Source organism: Peromyscus eremicus, chromosome 1, assembly GCF_949786415.1.
Source record: "Peromyscus eremicus chromosome 1, PerEre_H2_v1, whole genome shotgun sequence".
Taxonomy (NCBI): Eukaryota; Metazoa; Chordata; class Mammalia; order Rodentia; family Cricetidae; genus Peromyscus; species Peromyscus eremicus.
In genome coordinates this window covers 86,229,045-86,244,808 of record NC_081416.1, presented here as the reverse complement: position 1 = coordinate 86,244,808, position 15,764 = coordinate 86,229,045, and the positions used below count along the sequence as shown (strand labels likewise).

Sequence of the window (15,764 nt, the reverse complement as noted above, 5' to 3'; positions counted from 1 at the left end):
ATCTGCTGTATGCGACAGCGACCAAACCCTCTGTCCTGCCAGTTGCTCACTGATCCAGGACACAGGCACAGTGGACGGGAGCCCCAGTCTCCTGGGTCGCAGAGCCTGAGGGCCTTGAGGACCCAGGTGATGCTAGGAAGGCTCAAGCGTCCCAAACGGGTTGGAGCTAGAGTTTCCATCCCAGAAGCGCTTCTGCCTGCTTCGGGCACACATGTGCACACAAGACACACACACACACACACACACACACACACACACTCACGCACGCACGCACGCACGGCTGACATTTCGGCCCAACGACCCATCTTCAAGAGTCCCTTAAACAGTCAATTCGGCCCTCTAGGGAGCAGCTGGGAAACTGAAATTCGTGGATGAGCCCCTGAGTGCCAACCGCCAGTGCAGCCAGGCTTTGTTTATGTGCCTCGGTCGCCACCTTGAGGTGGGAGCGCAAGAGTGCGCTGGGCTCAGAGCCTCGAGGACCCACCGTGCAGATGTCGCTAGCAGCTAGGGCAACTTCCGGGGACAGTTTAAAAGAAAAGCCCAAGAAGGACCCCCTGGAGCAGAGGAGCCCCGGAGACAGTACTGCCTTGGAAAACCCGGGCCAAGAGATGGCAGGGCAACACCTGCAAAATAGCTAATGCCAGTGCACGGTGCATTCTCTCAGCAGAATACAAAATTGGCATTAGAGAACAGATCCGAGGCAGGGACTGCGGTTTGGGAACTTTTGGCACTAACTACCCAGGCTAGCTTGAGATGCAGTCTCGGCTCCCTTAGGGCGATGGACCCCACGCTCTTCTGCAAGGACCTGGCTCAAGGACCGCAGTCTTAGGTTGCTTTGCTTCCCATCTCCAGGAAGGGAGACAAAGGTCTTAGAGATGCAAACATTCCCCAAAGTCATAAGCAGAGGTCTGTAGGTGAGAACTGAGGACAGAAGAAAAACATTCAGACAGCACAGCTATCTGCTGCAAAAGCTGGGTCTAGGGTGGCCCAATTTCCAAGAAATCGGTGCTTCCAGGTGTGTTAAGAATGGGTTTGGTAAAACTAAGTAATGTGTTATTAATTGTATCACCTGCTTTCCATCTCCTATCCTTCCATCTTCTGAAGCCCGTTTTCACTCGCTGTTCTGCAGATATTTTTGCTATCTGGATACTAAGCTTTAAAGAGCCCTCTTGCTGACTCCTGCAACAACCTACTGCGGTTGTTCTTTGTTGTTCCTGGAAAACTGCCTTCAAGGCTTGAAGGCATCTTACAAGGCCATCCCAGAGGGCCTCCTCAGAGAAGTGCCCCTAGGGCACTCCTGAGATTTTTCACTGCTACTTGGGTACATAAATGTTATTTAAATATGATGTTTTACAAAAGAAGAATTGTTTAAGAAAAAGGACACTTGGGAACTATTTTGAGTTATATGAAAGCTTAAACCAGAGCTGGCTGACACCAACTGGGGCCTGCCAGTATTTGGCCAACAATAAATAAATAATGAAATAAAATTTGTAAATAGGTCCACAGCAATCTGATCCTAATGGCCAACAGGAAATGTTTTCTCTGAAAGGAGAAGCAACAGGCCTCTAAGCCAGACCCTTCTCTTCTGATTCATGCCACAGCCCAGCAAATCAACAGTGCCTTCACTCATGTGGAAAGCTGAGTGTTATTGAATACAGTACTGAATTTTCCCGGGGAATCCCAATTATAGAAACACCTGTGCTAAGTAATGTTATTCTAATCCACTATGAAAACTGTAAGTATGTAATAGCCCTCAAATCATCTCATTTCTCAGTCACGGTGGGGTGGGCCAACTTCATGGAAGAACATTAGACTTGTACAATGCCCCAGAGCCTTACCTCAAAGGAAGCTTGCCTTTGCTATACATAATTCTGGCCATTCATTTTCTCTTAAATGGAAGGGGTATACACTGGGGCCAACATAACTGGCAGAAAGCAAGCTTAGGTAGAAACATCAGTTAAAGAAACCGGGGCACACGTTGAATGGGCAGTCAGAGACCAATTCCATGACTTTTAAACAAAACCCTTGCAGTATAAGTTGACATTATTCAGTGGACACACTTCAATTTATTGTAAATAGAATATTAATGGAAAATGTAATGAAATTAAACTATCATAAGTAAAGGTATGGTAGGGAACCATTGTAGCCCTCCTCTACTAGCACTCCAAAACCCATATACATCAGCTATACTTTAAAAAATATCAAGCTAACCTTTTTGAAATGCTCCGTGAAAGAAGGCATCAGGACAACAGCTGATTTATCACTGAAGGCTACTGAAGCTAATGCTGCTGAAATGGCCACATGAAAAGAGAAAGGCTAATCACACATCCAAATGTTTCTCTGACATTCTACATGGAATTGTGGGATTTTTTTAACAAAAATAAAAATGATCTGGGTAATTAGCACATGTATCTCACAGAGAGAGAGAGAGAGAGAGAGAGAGAGAGAGAGAGAGAGAGAGAGAGAGAGATACAATGAAAGGTTATATTTCAACCACAGAACTAAACTTTCCTCACTAAAATTCCAAGTACCCCTCACAATAACTGTGATACTGTGTTATCTTTTCACCATCAAGTGAAAAGCATTCACACTACCTCATAGGTGCTGCTAACTGACTAAAGAGACACTCGCTTCTTCCAAGGACTGAAGTTTGCTATTTACTAACATGACTATCATTCCATTTAGTATACACTCGAGCCACATCAGAAACACTGAACAAATCAACATGACGCCGATTGTAATGCCTCATAAAAGACAGACAAGGGCCCACTCCCCAGTAGGTACCAGGAGAGTTGCTTACTGACATTACCCTTCTGAAGAAGTCTGAGTATTTGCCTCAGAAATTTGATGATTTATGCATTGTATTTTTAAGACTGAATTTGGTATCCCATAATTTTAAAATTTGGTCCTTAACAATCTTTCTTCTCAAACCATAGATCACTTTTTAAAATGTCTAAATACAGGATTTCTGTTGCATATGTGTTATTTCATTAAGTGCCTAATATGTGAAAAGGAAATAATTAAAAGCATGTTAACCAAGAACTTATTTTTTGTATTTTTATAATTCAATAAACATTAATAAAAAATTATTTTTATAAAATATGCCAGCAAAGTATTATGTTTGATGTTTGATAATTCCACATGATGTTATCTTATCTTATTCAGTATATACTATTTAAATTAAATTACCCAGTTATTTTTATCAACCAACAAATTATATACATTTCTAAAATACAAATTCTTAAATTATATATTTCTAATTTATCAAGTAATATATCTAAAAGCATCTTAACAAGAGAGTTTATGGTTATATGCAATTCTAAAAGCATAGTTTATTATAAAATCAGTTCTAAAAAATTCAAACTGTATTTCAAATCAAAATGTTTAATATAATTGCCAGGCAAAAGTCTTTAACCTGATACATATCTTTATCACATATCATAATCATACATATATGACAGAGATGTTGGCTTCTTGAACTGAAACAATACAGGTTGAAGGAATAAGCCAATGTTCCCAAGGATCTGAATATTCACTATTATTTAAGCAGCTCATTGGATGTTATTGACTTTCTAGTTTTTATTAGAATTTGTTATATTGGGTTTGAGTATATTGTCTTTCCAATAGGGGTGGAGAGGGAAACAGCCATGTTGAAAGTCTGCAGCATGTGTTCACCCCATACTCATTTTTATCTCTTCAAGAAAAAAGGAAATGGAAAGCTTCTCTTGTGCATGCTTAAAAGTTCAGGAATTGTAGGCTCTGCGGAAAACGTTCAAACTCAAGAGTTCATACAAAAACCTCTTTTAATTGTATGTAGCATGTTACCATCAGACTTTCAAAGTTGATGAAGCTCAGTACTAAAATGAATATTAAGCAAATAAGTGCTGACTACACTCACAAGAATTAGCATACTTCAGATTATAGTTTATAAATTTTTAAGGACATGAGTATCATGATATGGTTGTCATAGAAACTGCAACAATATGTCACTTAAATTAATTTTCTATGCAGTGATAAGGTCTAGTTCTACATCACTCCAATACAAGTTTGAAAAGCAAAAGAAATTCAGTAAGGGTCCAACTTCTACCGACTTAGAAAATGGCAAAGTACAAGTTTTAAAAAAAAAACAATACTTTCTAATTGCATAGTAAGATGAAAATTTAATAAAGGTTATAAAATGCTTCTAAATGAGTACATTCTGAAAAAAGTTTTTATTAATAATCAGCTACTTCTCTTAGTATTCCTTACTCTTGTTACATGGGCCTATTTATAGGTAACAAAAATTATTGGTTATTATGTGTTACTTAATTATTAAATTATGGATGCTCTTTATGTTCTTGAGAGATGGGTGCAGTTTCTTTCACATTATAAATTCAGAACAACTAGACCAGAATTTTAATATTTTTAGTGATTATTTCAACAGTCCCTCTGATTTAGAAGGAAATGTCACTGCATTACTGCAAAAACCTTCACAGTATATCACTGCCAGGGATACTCTGTTGACATTAATGGCTCAATTATTGGAACAGAAAAAGCCTATGAAAATAAAGCATATTTCCTAAAGAATAGTTATAGCAGAAGATTTGAAGTCCTAAATTAATCTGTCTTTTGGGCTACCAAATACCTTTTCCTTATATTTTCTATCATTGAACATTTCAATATGTAATATACCCATGAAAAATTTGAATATACACATTATATATTTAAACTCTTATTTATCTTGCATATTTTGTATGTAATTTAGTCTTTGTTAGTAATAATTTCAATTAATTACAGAAAGAAATTTCATAAAACTATCAATAAAAATATTGTACTTCTAAAAGTAATTTTTGAAAAGTGAATGAAGGATAGTACGTTTTTTAAAGTCTGAAAAACAATCTGAATGGGAAAAGATAAACGTATATAACATATTCTTCTTGATAAGATTAAGAGGATTTCAAAGCTTTTAAATGCCAGTTTTCCTGACAATTAACAATGAAAAGCAGATGTTTACAAAGCTGTTTCCTATGCTGTCTTAAAAGATGATAAAGGATGGTTTGTGGATAGTAGGAATGACAAGCCAGATAACTGCTTGCCGGGTGTGTATTTAAAAAGCATTTTCATTGGCTCACTTATTGTTAATAGAGAAAGAAAACACTTTGTGCTGCACACACTGTGTGACTGTGACTATAGAAACTGCCATCGTAAAGTCCTCAAAAACTCTTCAGATGTAATTTACAAAGATAATAATAACACAGAATTATTTCACTTCTCTGAATGCCACACATTTGCATACCAGGACTTCGTACAATGTAGTCATAATGCACATTCATAATGGCAAGGGCTCCATAGCACTTTAGCTGCAGCACACGATCTGCGCATTACACAATCTGTCTCACCAAGTTCTACTCACTGTTATCTAAGTGTCCATCTTAGTAAGCCAGGTGTTCAATGCATACAGAACTGAGGGACCCCATTAACCACCGCAGCACTATTGTAAGAAAATACAAGGAAGCTGAAAACCATGTGACCTTGAAAAGAGTAACAGGCTATTACATGGGAAAGTTTCAAGTGAATAATTTTTAAAAGTTATATGTGATAACCACAGGCCTTTATTACCAGAAATAAACCTCAAAAATTGCTGATGTTCAGTGTCTAGATGGTTTTGATATTATTATCTATTGAACCAAGTATGTGCTAGCTGATTTTAATGTTTAATTTTTTAATATTCATTTTGGGGTTTTGTGGGGGTTATTTTTTTGTTTTTGTTTTTGTTTTAGCTTTTTGTTGGTAGTGGGTTTGGGTTTAGTTTGGTTTGGTTTGGTTTTTCAAGACAGGGTCTCTCTGTGTAGCTCTGACTGTTCTAGAACTCACTCTGTAGACCAGACTGACCTCCAACTTGCAGAGATCCACTTGCCTCTCTCTCCCAAGTGCTGGGGTTAAAGGCTGTACCACCATTGCCCGGCCACTTCTGATGCTTTTTATATTTGTCAAAATGGAAAAGATATTTTTGAAGCACAGTGAGGAGAAAAATAAAGCAAGAAACACAACTTGTAACATTACCTGGATGAAATAAACTGAGCATAAATACCTAATTAGGAAAATTTTTGAATACGCTAAAATATTTATGTTAAAATTAAATTTTTATTTATATGGAAAAATATGACAGGTAATTTTTGTCCCTACAGCTTAATAAATATCACTAACCAGTAGGCATTTATTCTTGTGAATACTATTGCTGAAATTAAATATATTTCACCATGAACTTTCAATTCATCCTCAAATTATGGTAACATATAAAGTACATTCACATACTTGGCTTCATTCAATTAAAAAGGGAGTTTTGAAATGTAAGTTTAACATTACATGAACATTGCAATGTGTATTAAGACCATGATACTGAATCATAAGGAAAAAGGAAACTCTTTTAGCCAACAATATTTTAGTCCTTGGTATTATTTTGTTAGCTAAAAGATCACTAAAATCTCCAACAGTCTCTCTATGACCCTATCTTCATATAATGTTTAATATACAACAGGGAAAAGTTTATAAAACTGCCTTAGTTTGTAAAAAGTCAAATTAATGAAAATCTAAATTTTACAGATGGAATTCCAAAGTTTTTACTCTCATTCTCATTTTCAAATAGCTCTTTAGGATAACATTTACCCGCTAATGTTTAAGAAACAGTTGCAAAGTCAGTAAGATATTTGCTTTTATCCCAGCCCTTCTCTCTCTCTCCAGGGCCTTACTGTATCTCAGGATATCCTGGATGGAACTCAGTATGTAACCCAGTCCAGGCTTGCCTTGAACTTTCAGTCATCCTGCCTCAGCCTCTCAAATAGCACTGGTGTTTTCTTGTGAGGGTGAATTATGTATATGGATTTTTTTTTTTTTTTTTAGTCAGAAGAGCTTCCAGAACGACAGGAAGTGAAACACACTGTTAACATCAGCGATGAAAACCTTTTTTAGGTACCAGACTGCTCTAGTTAGCTTTCTGTTGCTGTGAAAAACACCACGACCAAAAGCAACTTAGGAAGGAAAGGGTTTATCTAGATTATATTTCCAGGTCACAATCACTCAATGAGGTAGTCAGGGCAGGAATTGAAGCACAAACCAAGAAGGCTGGTGCATTCTCTCTCTCTCTCTCTCTCTCTCTCTCTATATATATATATATATATATATATATATATATATATATATAGTCTCTCTCTGTGTGTCTCTTCCATGTCTGTCTCTGTCTCTCTGAGTAAAAGAACATGATTTTATTGTCTTCATAACAAAATCAGCTTAGAACTGGATACTTGGTCCTTTCTCTCCTTATAGCCTCTAAGTTCAAAATGCTCACACCTCTTACTAGCCAGCATTCTCTTAGAATCACAGTGAGGCTCAACACACTCAAGTCTCAAAACAATCTTCTTTGTAGTTTTAGTTATTGTTGTTGGTTTGTTTTTTTTTTTTTTTTACCAGAAAATAGGCTTAGTCTGCCCACCACAGCCACTCTGTTTCCTGTCATCCGGCCACTTTCCCTGGGCAGACAAAGAACTCTTGCCTTTCTTCTAATCTGTCACTTTGGTAGGGCTGGTGCTTGCCACGTTTCTTGCAGAAAATTTGGCAGGTCTTAGGAATATTCAACATTTGCAGGAATGGTATTGGTATAGAAAGCTGCTCTCTCTTACATTCAGTACCTTTCTTATACAGCTCAGGCCCACCTGTCCGATGATGGACCCTCCCACAATGGATTAGGCCCTCCCACATCAATTAGCAATCAAGAAAATGCCTCACAGACGTGCCCACAGGCAAATCTGATAAGAGGTTTTAAGACTGGGTTGTGTCACACTGACTTGTTCCTATGTTTAATCTATTTCCTACTATTGCACAGATTCTTCTCTAACAGTTATTAGAAGAACTGTTCTTTTATTCTTTGAAAAATCTGAGCACGCAAAATGTGAACTTTAGCATCCTGCTTTCATTTTTATCCCTACATCTGGAAAAGCATCAAAATATAAATTTTTTTACCAAATCACTAATATTTATAAACATACAGAAGAGGTATCTTGCAATGAGCAGATGTCTTTTGGTCTGTAATTACAGGTTCTCTCCAACTTAGGATGGTCTGACTTAAAATTCTTCAACTTTGCAATGGTAGAAAGTGATACATAGCCTTGAATACTCATCTTCTTCTGGGGATTGTTAAGACCCTCTACTGAGATGCTGGACAGCCACAATGAACTTCCAGTCAGCCATATGAACATGAAGGACATAAGAGACCAGCACGCCATATTACTAAGCCCAAATGGCTGGTAGGTCAGGTTATTACATGCATTTTTAACTGAAAGTGATACTTTCAGTCTGTAACTAATTATGTTTTCAACTTGTCATGGGTTTATCTGGATGTAATTCCTTACATAGAAGACATCTGCACTACTTCACAAGCAGTAACAAATTCAGTAGCTGATAGTCTACTGCATTTCCATAGGAGTGCTCAAGTGCTACTGCAAATTATTTTATGAAAAATTCAGGAGTACTAAGAAAATCAGGCCCTATCTAGATTGTGAGATAAGGTTGCTAAGATCCAAGAAGAGTAAGAAAAAGAATCATAGTATCTGGATCTCACTGGTACAGGACACACAACCCTCAAAAATCATTGCAATAGATTCACTGGATGCTGCATCAGATATGTGGAAAGAAATGGTCATTTAACTGTCCCAAGAGGCAGAGTCTACCCAGAAGTGGGAGTACAGCATCATCTTTGCTGAGCATATACGGGTGTACATAAAGACAAGCTAAAATACTAGAATGATGCTGTACTAGACAAGATGCCAACATACAATCTAATCAACAAGCTTTGAAAATACCTTATACAGATCATCCAGCTGCAGGATTTTTTCCACTGCAATGTCCTAGAGTACATATATTGACAACTCTCCATTTACATCATCCCTACTTCGTGGGTACCATTGCTTTTCTCATTTTTTTTTTTAAGATCTGTTTTTATTTTATGAGCACGGTTATTTTCCCCAAATGTATGTCTGTACACCACATATATGCAGTGCCTGTGGAGGCCAGAAGAGGGCGTTGGACCCCCTTGGAAATGGAGTCATAGATGTTAGTTAGCAACAATGTAGGTGCAGGGTATCTCTCCAGCCCCCTAAGTACCACTTCCTCACTTACTGTTGAGAAAACAAAAGCACCTCTCATAGCAGGTGTCCTAAAAATTCCTGTACATGAAGACTCCACAAAACTCAATCAGAATCAAGAACCTTGAAATTTCTTTTGTTCATAATCCAAATGTATCTGGTCTAACTACTTTTCTGCCTAGTCCTGATTTCTCATCTTTGAAATACACATATTTTTTTTTACTTCGTTATGGAAAATCAATGAAAAGGGTGTTTCCAGGCCAACTCATAAAGAATTTCATTTTTTATTCTTAATTGATTTTCTTAAAGCAATGCTTGCAGAAGATAAAAGCTAACATTTCACTAAAAAGTTTATGCAATACTAGGTCCCTGCCACACCCTCCTTCTTCCCATGTGTGTGACCCCCAGCAATCACAGCCAAATCCTCTGGCTTTCTTTTGATATTTAGCTCCACATTTTTTAAATGCCACACTTTTAAATGTACCATAAGGTTTTGCACATGTGCTGATTTCTTTATTCACTACCCAAGGTCTTCTTGTTTTGACAGGTGAATATTTAGCTCTCTCATATCTTCTACCCATTTTCTCTGTATAATAATGCAATAACCTGAGGCTGAATAAATGATTCAGCAGTTAACAGCACATACTGCTCTTTATAGAGGACCACAGTTCAATTCCCAACACACATATCAGACAGCTCACAACTCCCTGTGAAGTCAGTTCCAGGATCTGACACCTCTGACCTGCGGGGGCACTTGCATTCACATACAAATAATTAAAAATAAAAACAATAATATAACTTTAATCTAATTCAAGCCATTTCTTCCATCATCATACAAAATAAATTTTGTTTATAGAAGAATCAATCATCATACTACAAGCACATATTACTTTTTATACCTTTTTTTTTTTAGCTTTCCTGTTGAAAACTCTGTTTGTAAAATTTGCTTTCTCCCTCTTGACCTATCATCACTTCCTCCATATTTGTCTATCAGCATTATTTCCCCAATAGTCAAATATATTAGTTAATGTATGCCACTTACTTTGGTAACTATCTGTGTCAATTTTGCTGGATCACAATGTCCAGGTATTTAGTCCAATATTATTCTTAGAATTTCTGTGAGGGTGTGATAGGTGGGTGTCTTAGTCAGTGTTCTATTGCTGTGAAGAGACGCCATGACCATGACAACTCTTATAAAGGAAAACATTTAATTATGGTGGTTTGCTTACAGTTCAGAAATTTAGTCCATTATCATCATGGCAGGAAGCAAGGCAGCATGCAGGCAGACGTGGTGCTAGAAAGGGAGCTGAGAGTTCTTACATCTTGACTCACAGGCAACAGGAAGTGGTCTGAGATACTGGGTGTGGCTTGAGCATATATGAGACCTCAAAGCCTGCCTTCACAGTGACACATTTCCTCCAACAAGGCCACACTTACTCCCACAAAGCCATCTTTCAAACCGCCACAGTGGACTTCATCCACTTGGTTGAAGATATCAATAGAACTAAGCACTGAGCCTCCCCCAGAGGACAGTCCTTGGACTGTAACCAGGACATTGTCCTTCTCAGTCTCCAGGCTGACTGTCATCTACTGTATTCTGGGCTTCAGTGTGACATGAAGACAGGTGATTTCTGGTTCTATGTGACCTACTATTTTCTCTTTCTGGATGCCTTCAGTTCCTGACACCTTTTAAATTTTTATTTCTTTTTCTTCCCTATTCGGTTTTCTATTCTCTTTGCCTGGAATGCGTTGAACTTCTAAAATGATTGTCTGAAATGTGAGCCTCTTCTTTGCTTCCCATCTCCTTATCTTTACCCTAGACTCCAGGTGCTTCTGGGAAGGCTTTCTTACTCTTACAGAAGAACACAGATCCGTAAAGACCCTTTACCACCATATCTCTAAACTTCCTCTTTTTAAAGGTGGCCATCATGCCTTGAGTGGCAAGAACCAGGAACCATTTAAGTACAAGGATGAAAAAGGTAATTACAAAAATTAAAAAATATATAAAACTGTTCCCAGCACACAACAATAATGCTACAAATTTGTAAAATGAGATTTTAACTGAATAAAAATAGCTAAAGGATAGAATCTAAGACTTCAGTGACATTACTGCACTGTTAACCAGCCTAAACTTCAAAACTCCAGTCTTATAAAATACATCATTGCTTAAGACATTGTAGTCAAAATCTTTCCTTGCTGTTATGTGATGTGAACATGATCACCACCACACTATAGAGGACTTCTCACTATTATGGACTCACCATAAGTATCCAGATAATGCTAATCTCAGCTCTATTCAGGATGCCAATGTCTATGTGTATTATTAGCAATATGGTTTCCCTCCACCCCAAAGTTTCATGTGGAAAGCTTGCAATGACTACAGTGTGGGGTGGTGGAACTTTCCAGAGGTGGGACCAAATGGAAAGTATTTAGGGCCTGGGGGCTCCAGCCTCTCAGTGCATTAATGCTGTCCTGAGAGACTAGGGAAAATATGGTAGAAGTGAATTCGTTCCCATGACTGTAGGTTGCAAGATGAGGAAGACAAGGAAGAGGAGGAACAGCAGCAGCAGGCCTAGCTCCTTCCTGGTTTCTTCCTTCCTTGAACACAAAAATCTGCCCCTTTGCACTTAACCAGTTACCATTCTGCTTTTCCACCACACTGTGAGACAAGTAGTGCTCACCAGAAAGCTGGCAACCAAATGATGTTTGGACCTTCTAGTCACCAGACTTGTGAGACAAATAAACCTATTCCTCTTCTACATTACCCAGGATCCAGTATTTTGTGATAACACAAAATGGATTAAGACAATTACTCTTTTCTGTATGTCCAATCAAAATTCTAGTAACACTTGATGTTCTGCCCATTGGGTTCTCTACACCCCTTTAAAACTGTGGGTCCTGGAGTCATGCACTACTCACTGAAAACAATTGACATGTGTTCTCACAAAATGTCACAGCAAGAGGAGAGGACATTGATTTTTTTGTGTCATATAATACTTTTATTTATCCTTAATCACACTTGATGTTTTTGATCATTTGCTTAATAAAGCCAAGCTCTGTGGTGTGTTCCTCTTATCTAACAGCTGGGAGGCTCAGGAAAGAGGATCAAGAGTCAAAGGCCAGCCTTGGGTACACAGTAAGATCCTGCCTCAAACAAACAAATAAAAAACTACAGCAACCACAAAAGTCTTTAAATGATTCTGATCAGTGATGCAGTGTCTCCCCTGAAAAACAGTATTCCTACAAGCTTACAGATAATCTTGCTTGACCATGCTCAGTTATCTTTTGGTACAACCTGTCTCACCTTGGATGGGCAACTTCCAGGAGAAAGGAACTACAAGAGGGAAAGACCAGCCCTGTGCTGTGATCATTCCTGTCCCTATATAGAGTGGAAGCCATCTTTCTTCTCTGGTGTCCCTTCAACCACCCAGGTGGGAGAGAGGCTGCCCCTCACTGTGTGTGCCAATACAGTCCTGTCTGCTGAAAGATCAGGCTCTTGTCTCTATTTCTGCCTTCAGTCTCTTTACACAGTCCCCAAAATCTAACAACCAGCATGTTGCAATCTGAAAACTGTATTATATTCCTTTTTAAACTTTCTAAAAGAATAAGCATAATACTCATTATAACTAGAGAAATAATTTTAAGGTTATTGGAAAAAGTTTTTTTAAAGACTCCCACACCCTGCCCCAGACAAGGAAATTGAATAGCCTCAATGTAGTTTTCAACTTTTTTGTATTTATTACAATGGATATGCATATATACAAAGAAGCATAAGGAGAAAAAGGCAGAAAGACTCACAATAAATTCAGGTTTCAACACTAAGTACGATAGGAACTCATTGCTGGGCTTACTGCAGAGAAATTACATGACCTTGTGTTTTTACGTTGTTCTAATACAAATCCTAAAGGGGTAAAAAGCAAGGAAATCAGAGAGAAGTTTGGTGAAATAATCCCAGGAGAGAAAGATAATCACCTCAATGGGGTCAAACTTGAGATGGCTTTTGAAGAAGGAGCTATGGGATTTACTGAGGACTCTCAGAACTACACGAAAGAGTCCAATCTGTTTGCCTATTCTTTGGCTTGATTGCCTAGGAGGGGCTTTCTATTTGAGGTTTATATAATATAGACAAGATATAATCCTCTGTCAGATTAGTAGATAGCAAAGATCTTCTTCTATAGGCTAGTATTTCACTCTGGTGATTATTTCTTTTGCTGCATAGAGCTTTCTTATTTCATGTAATTCCATTTGTTAACTCTTGCTATTGTCTCTTAGGCTATTAGAGTCCTATTTGGAAAATCCTCATTATGTTTTATATCCTGTAGTGCTTACCTTACTTTTTCCATGGTAACTTCAAACTTTCAAGTCTTTTTTGTTTGTTTTTTTTTTGTTTGTTTGTTTTTGTTTTTTGAGACAGGGTTTCTCTGCATAGCTCTGGCTGTCCTGGAACTTGCTCATAGACAAGGCTGGCCTTGAACTCAGAGAGATCGCCTACCTCTGCCTCCCTTTAAAGGCATGCACCCCCACCACCTGGCAAACTTTCAAGTCTTACATTAAGACACTTAATTGATTGTGACTTGATTTTTGCTCAGAAAGGGAGTAGGGGTCGCATTTCATCTATCTGCATGTGAGTATCCATTTTCCCACAGCATTTGTTGAAGAGGCCAACATATCTCTAATAGTTGACTTGGTCCATTTGCCCCAGAGCAGATGGCTGTAGCTGCATGGGTTTATTTCTGGGTCCCCATTCTGTTCCAAGATCACTGTGTCTGCTTTGAGTCAGTGGCTGGAGATTTCATCACTAGACATATGTGGTGTACTTGGACATCAGGTACTATGTATGACACTCTCAGCATTGCTCTTTCTACTAAGATTTCTTTGACTATTCAGGGTCTTTTGTGATTCCATGTGAATTTTGGGACTTTTTTCTGTTTCTGTGACGAATATTAGAGTTTTGGTGTGGACTGCAGGGACTCTACATGTAGATCACTTTGGGAAATGGGAGTCGGTTTCACAATATCAGTTCTCCTCATCCATTAACATGGGATATCTTTCCACATTCTAGTTTACTCTTCAGTTTCCTTCTTCTTTGTTTCATGGGGTGTCGTTTTTTCAGATGTCTTACCCCAACATTATTATTCCTCAATGCATTTTATGACTGTTGTGAATGGACTATTTTTCTTATTAGTCTTTCTAGGCAAATTCATTACTGATCTTGTATGCTGATTTTGTATCTCACAACTTGGCTAAAAGTGTTCATTAAATCTAAGAGTTTTCTGATGGGATCTTTGGGGACCTTTAGGTATCAGATCACATCATCTGCAAACATGAATAATTTGATTTCATTCTTTACTATTTATATCATTTCTTTCTTTATCTTGACTTACTGTTCTGATAAAGGACTCAAGCACTTACACTGAAGTATGAGTCGTCAGAATGCACACCCCTGTCTCATTTCTGATTTTAGAAGAAAAGCTTTAAGATTTTCCCTGGTTAGTATTAGTTTGCCTTAGGTTTGCCTTACAGCCTTCATAATACTGAGGAATGTTCTTCCTATTCCTACTTTCCTCAGAGAGTTCTTCATAAATGATATTGGACTTTGCCAAAAGTCTTTCTATACCTATTGATATGACTGTGTGATTCCTATTCCTGAGTTTAGTAGAAAATACAGCTTTGTAATTGCACACTAATGATCCTATAGGATCACCTGTAATTCAACTTAGTGATTTGTACTTAACTTAGTTAATCCAGAGTGAAACAGATACTTTTCTAACTTTCTTCTAACTTATTCTCTTTTTTTTATGTGCACATTTGTCTGTGTGAGGGTGTCAATTCCCCTGGAACTGGAGTTACAGACAGTTGTGAGCTGCCATGTGGGTGATGGGAATTGAATCCAGGTCGTCTGGAACAGCAGCCAGTGCTCTTAACCACTGAGCCATTTCTCCAGCCCTGGATTTATTCTTACTTGTGGACTCAATTGTGTGCTCTCCAAACTCACGTGTTGAAACCTTTAACTCCCAATGTGACTGACTATATTTGGAATTGAGGCCTATATTGAAGTATGCTGGTGAGCTTTCTATCACTGTAACAAAGTATCTGAGATAATTAGAAAAAAAAAAAACTTTATTGTGGCCCAGAATTTTGAAGGTCCTCAACTATTACTGTCTTCTTTGCTGTAGACCTGCAGCAACACAGCACTGCGTCAGGAGTATGTAGTTAAACAAAACCATTCACATTAGAATCCAGGGAACAAGAGAAAAAGAATTCATTTTCCCATAATCCCCTTTGAGCATACAGTTAGAATGACCTAGAGACTACCTACAAAGTCTCATCTCCCGAAGGTTCCATCATCTTTGAAGAGCATCATCCGAGGACCAAAACTTGAGTGCATGAACCTCTGCAGGACATCTGACATTCAAACTCTTGCAAGCCATAAGGGTAGGGCTGGCCCTGCAGGAATTGTGTTCATATTTGAAGAGACAAGAGAGAGCCCAGACTTTCTCTCTGCCCACCATGGCAGACATAGCAGTAAGACTTTTATTAGAAAACCAGGAAAACAGAACAGAGCTCTTCTAGCCTTGAGTTGGGACCTCTAGCTTCCAGAAAAGTGAGCAATGCACTTCTGCTGTTACTATGCTTCCATCTTTTTCT

General features: G+C 38.1%; 1 protein-coding gene and 1 pseudogene across 1 annotated transcript in view; both read right to left on the bottom strand.

Moving 5' to 3' along the window:
• The window catches only part of Sox6 (SRY-box transcription factor 6), a 507,780-nt gene that overhangs the window by 456,837 nt on the left and 35,179 nt on the right, over positions 1-15,764 (bottom strand). The window lies entirely within an intron of this gene.
• Positions 7,251-7,614, bottom strand: LOC131908428 (large ribosomal subunit protein eL42-like; annotated as a pseudogene).